This window comes from Anopheles stephensi, unplaced genomic scaffold (assembly GCF_013141755.1).
Source record: "Anopheles stephensi strain Indian unplaced genomic scaffold, UCI_ANSTEP_V1.0 ucontig245, whole genome shotgun sequence".
NCBI classification, from domain to species: domain Eukaryota; kingdom Metazoa; phylum Arthropoda; class Insecta; order Diptera; family Culicidae; genus Anopheles; species Anopheles stephensi.
Genome location: NW_023405175.1, coordinates 47,501 through 55,659, shown reverse-complemented (window position 1 = coordinate 55,659; position 8,159 = coordinate 47,501). Strand labels below are relative to the sequence as shown.

General features: G+C 50.6%; 1 non-coding gene across 1 annotated transcript; it reads right to left on the bottom strand.

Moving 5' to 3' along the window:
• Nucleotides 1-3,737: 3,737 nt before the first annotated feature.
• Nucleotides 3,738-8,031, bottom strand: LOC118516201. The gene has a single exon (XR_004907760.1). It is a non-coding gene; the product is annotated as a large subunit ribosomal RNA (ribosomal RNA).
• Nucleotides 8,032-8,159: the final 128 nt, after the last annotated feature.

The following is an 8,159-nucleotide window of genomic DNA, read 5'->3' as shown; positions in this document are numbered from 1 at the left end:
ATATGTGATTTTTTTGGGACTTAGAAAATTTTTGACCCGTTACCCTAAGAAAAAGTGATTTTTCATAGGACAATTTTTCTTCGCAATACTGTTTGGTTTCACTTTTCATTATTTTAGAAACGCTTCCGAAGCCATTTTCATCAAAATCTCGTGAAAAAAAAATTTCACCCCGGACCAAAAGTTGGCCGTTCGGTGCCCTATGGCCTATGGCCAGTATGGGAACCAAGGATGCCGATATGCGAAAAAGTGTCAAAAAATCACTTGAAAGTCGCTATGGCTCATTAAATAGAGCTTGTAAAGACCTTTCTAAAACACCTTGGTTGACCCCTGTCCGATACGTAGTTTTCGAGATATTCGAGAATAAGTGATTTTTGGGACTTAGAAAATTTTTGACGCCGTACCCTAAGAAAAAGTGATTTTTTCATAGGACAATTTTTCTTCGCAAATACTGTTTGGTTTCACTTTTCATTATTAGAAACGCGTTCCGAAGCCAATTTTCAATCAAATCTCGTGAAAAAAAAAATTTCACCCCCGGACCAAAGTTGGCCGTTCGGTGCCCTATGGCCTATGGCCAGTAATGGGAACCAAGGATGCCGATATGCGAAAAAGTGTCAAAAAATCACTTGAAGTCGCTATGCTCATTAAATAGAGCTTGTAAAGACCTTCTTAAAACACCTTGGTTGACCCCTGTCCGATACGTAGTTTTCGAGATATCGAGAATAAGTTGATTTTTTGGTGACTTAGAAATTTTTCGGACCATGACATAATATTGAAAAGTGATTTTTTCATAGGACAATTTTTTCTTCGCAAATACTGTTTGGTTTCACTTTTCATTATTAGAAACGCGTTCCGAAGCCATTTTCATCAAAATCTCGTGAAAAAAAAATTTCACCCCCGGACCAAAAGTTGGCCGTTCGGTGCCCTATGGCCTATGGCCAGTATGGGAACCAAGGATGCCGATATGCGAAAAAAGTGTCAAAAAAATCACTTGAAAGTCGCTATGGCTCATTAAATAGAGCTTGTAAAGACCTTTTCTAAAACACCTTGGTTGACCCCTGTCCGATACGTAGTTTTCGAGATATTCGAGAATATGTGATTTTTTGGGACTTAGAAAATTTTTCGACTCATGACATATATGAAAGTGAATTTTTTCATAGGACCAAAAAGTTTGTTCAAATAGGGTTTTGGTTCACTTTTTATGGTCAGATAAGTTATCCGGATGCTATTTTTCATGATCATTAGAGGGTTTCACGCTGTGACCAAAAAATTTTCATACTTCATACCTTGTCCCGGTGCGTATATGGGAGGACCGGGGGAAGATGTGTTTGTAAGTCGTGATGTTCAGTGACGGGATTTCTGGGACTTAAGAAAAAAAATGTGCTCTCAGGCACATTATATGTTCGCATACACACATGATTTTTCATTCTTCATACTTGTCCCCGGTGCCGTATATGGGAGGACCGGGGGAACATGTCTTCGTAAGTCGTGATGTTCAGGGTGACGGATTTCTGGGACTTAGAAAAAAAAATGTGCTCTCAGGCACATTTATAATGTTTCCATACACACATGATTTTCATTCTTCATACTTGTCCCGGTGCGTATATGGGAGGACCTGGGGAACGATGTCTTCGTAAGTCGTGATGTTCAAGTGACGGATTTCTGGGACTTAGAAAAAAAATGTGCTCTCAGGCACATTAATATGTTCCATACACACATGATTTTCATTCTTCATACTTGTCCCCGTGCCGTATATGGGAGGACCGGGGAAGATGTGTTTGTAAGTCGTGATGTTCAGTGACGGATTTCTGGGACTTAGAAAAAATAAATGTACCCTTAGGCACATTATTTGTATCAATAATTGTAATCCCCAGCCTTTCATGGGGAACTTTTCCGTATTCCCGGACTTGTACATTTTTCGGGTTCCACCTCCCGACAATGTATCTCTACTGTGCATTACGTACCTTAATAACGCACGGCACCCATTGGGTGACTCCACTTAAACCATCTTTCGATAATGCCGTGTTGCAGATATAATCCCAACACCTACCAGGCTTTATATGTACATCGAACGTTACATACGATGCACCCCGTATTCCCGGACTTGTACATTTTGCGGGTTCCACCTCCCGACAATGTATCTCTACTGTGCATTACGTACCTTATAACGCACGGCACCCATTGGGTGACTCCACTTAACCATCTTTCGATAATGCCCGTGTTGCAGATATAATCCCAACACCTACCAGGCTTTATATGTACATCGAACGTTACATACGATGCACCCCGTATTCCCGGACTTGTACATTTTTCGGGTTCCACCTCCCGACAATGTATCTCTACTGTGCATTACGTACCTTAATAACGCACGGCCACCCATTGGGTGACTCCACTTAACCATCTTTCGATAATGCCCGTGTTGCCAGATATAATCCCAACACCTACCAGGCTTTATATGTACATCGAACGTTACAGTACGATGCACCCCGTATTCCCGGACTTGTACATTTTGCGGGTTCCACCTCCCGACAATGTATCTCTACTGTGCATTACGTACCTGATAACGCACGGCACCCATTGGGTGACTCCACTTAACCATCTTTCGATAATGCCCGTGTTTGCAGATATAATCCCAACACCTACCAGGCTTTATATGTAATCGAACGTTACATACGATGCACCCCGTATTCCCGGACTTGTACATTTTTCGGGTTCCACCTCCCGACAATGTATCTCTACTGTGCATTACGTACCTTATAACGCACGGCACCCATTGGGTGACTCCACTTAACCATCTTTCGATAATGCCCGTGTTGCAAGATTATAATCCCAACACCTACCAGGCTTTATATGTACATCGAACGTTACATACGATGCACCCCGTATTCCCGGACTTGTACATTTTTCGGGTTCCACCTCCCGACAATGTATCTCTACTGTGCATTACGTACCTTATAACGCACGGCACCCATTGGGTGACTCCACTTAACCATCTTTCGATAATGCCCGTGTTGCAGATATAATCCAACACCTACCAGGCTTTAATATGTACATCGAACGTTACAGTACGATGCACCCCGTATTCCCGGACTTGTACATTTTTCGGGTTCCACCTCCCGACAATGTATCTCTACTGTGGCATTACGTACCTTATAACGCACGGCACCCATTGGGTGACTCCACTTAACCATCTTTCGATAATGCCCGTGTTGCAAGATATAATCCCAACACCTACCAGGCTTTATATGTACATCGAACGTTACATACGATGCAGCCCCGTATTCCCGGACTTGTACATTTTGCGGGTTCCACCTCCCGACAATGTATCTCTACTGTGCATTACGTACCTGATAACGCACGGCACCCATTGGGTGACCTCCACTTAACCATCTTTCGATAATGCCCGTGTTGCAGATATAATCCCAACACCTACCAGGCTTTATATGTACATCGAAACGTTACATACGATGCACCCCGTATTCCCGGAACTTGTACATTTTTCGGGTTCCACCTCCCGACAATGTATCTCTACTGTGCATTTACGGTACCTTATAACGCACGGCACCCATTGGGTGACTCCACTTAACCATCTTTCGATAATGCCCGTGTTGCAGATATAATCCCAACACCTACCAGGCTTTATATGTACATCGAACGTTACATACGATGCACCCCGTATTCCCGGACTTGTACATTTTCTTGTACATACTACCGGGCCAGGACGTGCCTTGCGTCCACCATAACACCACCAGGCGTAGGTCGCCTGAGAGGATCGATGCGAACGCATCTCTACAACTTGAAACTCCTAGCCTGAAGTCCCGTCGTTTGCGGGCGGTCGGTGGGCATCGAAACTAGTCAAGTCCACGGTCGGCGAGGTCGGCGGCCACCGGCGTTCCCTATGGTCAGGTACTAACACGTGCAGTGCGACCCCGCGCGATGCGGCCCAGTCTATGAAGCGGGGATGAGGCGCCAGGCTGCAGAGGCAGTTCCAGCGGATCTCGGAGGGTTGTTAGGCCCGCTAGCTTCCGATTGCCCATTAGGTTTTGAAGCGCTATCAGCTCGGATTGGTTACGACCTTAGAGGCGTTCAGGCATAATCCAGCGGACGTAGCGTCATACCAAAGTCCGGTCGAACTAGTATTGAGCCAGTGGTCCGTACCTGTGGTTCCTCTCGTACTGCACAGGATTCCGTTACGATAGCACGTATTAGCAACACACCAGTAGGGTAAACTAACCTGTCTCACGACGGTCTAAACCCAGCTCAACGTTCCCTTGAAAGGGTGAACAATCCTACGCTTGGGGAATTTTGCTTCACAATGATAGGAAGAGCCGACATCGAAGGATCAAAAAGTCACGTCGCTATGAACGCTTGGCGACCACAAGCCCAGTTATCCCTGTGGTAACTTTCTGACACCTCTTGCTAAAAAACTCGTTATAACCAAAAGGATCGTAAAGGCCAAGCTTTCGCTGGTCCCGGAGTGTACTGGAACGCCGAGATCAAGCCAGCTTTTGTCCTTATGCTCAGCGTGTGGTTTCTTGTCCACACTGAGCTGACCTTTGGACACCTCCGTTATCGTTTTGGAGATGTACCGCCGCCAGTCAAACTCCGCACCTGGCACTGTCCATGACGTGGACCGATAGGTTTGCCCAGATGTCCTTCGAGCCGGGCGGCGGGCCGGACCCGGGGCGCGAGAGTGCGGGCGGCGCAAACGAGCGTGCGCAGCGCCGGCCACGCGCCCACCGACGTACGCGTGCTTGACCCTTGGCGGGCCAACGGCTCACGGTCGGCGGGGCGCGATGGCACGGCGCGCGTCGCTGCTACGACACCACGGCACGGCTCCCGGGAGGCGCCTCCCAGCGACATGGCTGGACGCTGAGCGAGAAACACGGCGCATTGGGCAGCTGCAGGCGGGCCGCCCGTCACGCTCCCGGCGGGGGAGTGGAGTGACCGCAACGGCCCGGACCTGAGGCCCGCGCTTGTTCCACCCAATCATGTAAGTAAGGCAACAGTAAGAGTGGTGGTATCTCAGAGGTCGGGTCCGCACGAGACGGGCCCTCCCACCTATGCTGCACCTCCTATATTCGCCTTACAATGCCAGACTAGAGTCCAAGCTCAACAGGGTCTTCTTTCCCCGCTAGTGCTTCCAAGCCCGTTCCCTTGGCTGGTGGTTTCGGCTAGATAGTAGATAGGACAGAGGGAATCTCGTTTAATGCCATTCATGCGCGTCACTAATTAGAATGACGAGGCATTTTGGCTACCTTAAGAGAGTCATAGTTACTCCCGCCGTTTACTCCGCGCTTGCTTGAATTTCTTCACGTTGACATTCAGAGCACTGGGCAAGAAATCACATTGTGTCAACACCCACCCGGGGCCATCACAATGCTTTGTTTTAATTAGACAGTCGGATTCCCTCAGCCGTGCCAGTTCTGAGTTGGCTGTTTGTTGCGCCGAACCGCGGGCCCGGCACCCCGCACATGCGAACACCGCGAAGTGCCACACGCACGGGGCGGACCCGGTCCCGGCTGGTCACGCCCAGCCTCCAGAGCCAATCCTTGTCCCGAAGTTACGGATCCAGTTTGCCGACTTCCCTTACCTACATTGATCTATCGACTAGAGACTCTGCACCTTGGAGACCTGCTGCGGATTCGGTACAAGCTGTTGAGAGTACGGCCAGAACGTTATACGCTCATACCCAGCGACCTAGACCGCACCGACCACCCACGGGGGGGCAGCGGATAGGCTTCGGATCAACTGAGCGAGTGTGCCCCAGTCTTCGATTTTCACGGTCCAAGAAGAGTGCATCGACACGGCAGTGGCGGCGGCCGTGCTCTACCAGCGCGTCCAACCATATCGCTCTGTGAGTGACTTCCATGGTCGGTGGTGGCTGTTAAACAGAAAAGAAAACTCTTCCGATGCCCCTCGTTGGCTTCTCGAAGAAAGGATTCATGTTGCCATGAAGCTGACACACGACCGTGTACGGCCGGACCCGCACCGCCCCACCTGGGTGGGAGAGGTTTGGACGACACGCACACGGCCCGCGCAAACGGGTACTCAACAGGCTCCGGAATGGTAACCGGATTCCCTTTCGCCGGCTATGTATGGGATTGTACGGGTTGGGTTCCCATGCGGCTTAGGATTGGCTAACTCGTGTTCAACTGCTGTTGACACGAAACCCTTCTCCACTTCAGTCATCCAAGAGCTCCGTTCCGAATATTTGCTACTACCACCAAGATCTGTGCCGGTGGCGGCTCCATGCCGGCTTGCGCCAAACACTTCTGCGCACACCACCGTACCCTCCTACTCGCTAGGGTTTCATCGCAGGGTTGGTCAGGGCCCCCGATGCGCTCTACCGCTAAGCGGCAATGTATAGGCAACGAACTTGAGCGCCATCCATTTAAGGGCTAATTGCTTCGGCAGGTGAGTTGTTACACACTCCCTTAGCGGATGACGACTTCCATGTCCACCGTCCTGCTGTCTTTAGCAAATCAACACCTTTCATGGTATCTGAGATGCGTCGTTTATTTGGGCGCCGTAACATTGCGTTTGGTTCATCCCACAGCACCAAGTTCTGCTTAACCAAAACTTGGCCCACCTAGGCACACCGATATCTAACCGGAGCCCTCCCCCCGGAGGAGAGGAGACCCGCCCGTTTAGTTCGATTGTAGCCAGGGCGGCGATCATCAAAGCAGCCGCCCAGTACCGTACCCATTTATAGTTTGAGAAAGGTTAAGATCATTTCGAACCTAAGGCCTCTAATCATTCGCTTTACCAGATAAGAATAAGGCTCGAAAATGCTACGTGCTCCAGCTATCCTGAGGGAAACTTCGGAGGGAACCAGCTACTAGATGGTTCGATTGGTCTTTCGCCCCTATGCCCAACTCTGACAATCGATTTGCACGTCAGAATTGCTTCGGCCCTCCATCAGGGTTTCCCCTGACTTCGGCCTGATCAGGCATAGTTCACCATCTTTCGGGTCGCATCCTACGCACTCGAGGGATGCCCACTCGGGCTGCACGAGACAGCCGCGGGACGGGACACCCCGGGATGGAGGGGCCCGACGAAGGCTTGCGCCCGTGCCGAACCCGTAATCCCTAGCAACCTTGTTCGAGTTGTCTGTGCCTTTGGGTTTGAGTCGTGTGCGCAACCATTGCTGGTTACGCGACGCCCATTGGCTTGCGCGCAAGATAGACTTCTTGGTCCGTGTTTCAAGACGGGTCCCGGAGGTGCCTCAATGCATAGTGCGTCATCGCCGATCGGGGGGTCGAGTGCTTCTAGGCCTTCGGCTACAAGGCTGCTCCCTAGACCCCGGTCGTACGTTCCATCGTGCTTCCAGCGGCGCACCAAGACTCGGTCGGACCCGCGCCTCTCGGGTGTGAAAGGCGCGGAGACCCCCGTTGGGAGCGGCCGCCAAGCCGCCCCTACTAGGGAGCCGTCCACCACGAGCCAGGGGCCTATTGCCGGAATGATATGCTCACGCAGATGCGCAATGGATCGCGATGTCCGTTTGCTGCGGATCGATAAGTGCACGGTAGGCCCGGAGGCCCACCGCTGAATATCGCCGCCCGGATCATTGAGTTCAACGGGTTTGCGTCCCCTAGGCAGTTTCACGTACTATTTGACTCTCTATTCAGAGTGCTTTTCAACTTTCCCTCACGGTACTTGTTCGCTATCGGTCTCATGGCGGTATTTAGCTTTAGAAGGAGTTTACCTCCCACTTAGTGCTGCACTATCAAGCAACACGACTCCATGGAGCCGGCCGTCTGCCACCACAGTCCTGTGCCGTTCTACGGGCCTATCACCCTCTGTGGGATAATGGGCCACCTTCAAGTTAGACTTGAACTGTTTGCACCGTGCGTAGCAGATAACGGACCGGTCCAGTACACGGCATCGGACAGACGAGGCCCCCTCGTCGTCCCTACGTGCTGAGCTCTTCCCGTTTCGCTCGCAGCTACTCAGGGAATCCCGGTTGGTTTCTCTTCCTCCTCTTATTAATATGCTTAAATTCTGAGGGTCGTCACACATCACTTGAGGCCTACAGACTCCACTGTCACAATGATGCGACGGGAGAAGCGGTGATAAATCACCCCTGTCGTGCTAACCTCACTCACCCACACGGCGTGAGCACGTCTCGCGACTGCAACTGGATGCGAGGAAAGATACGA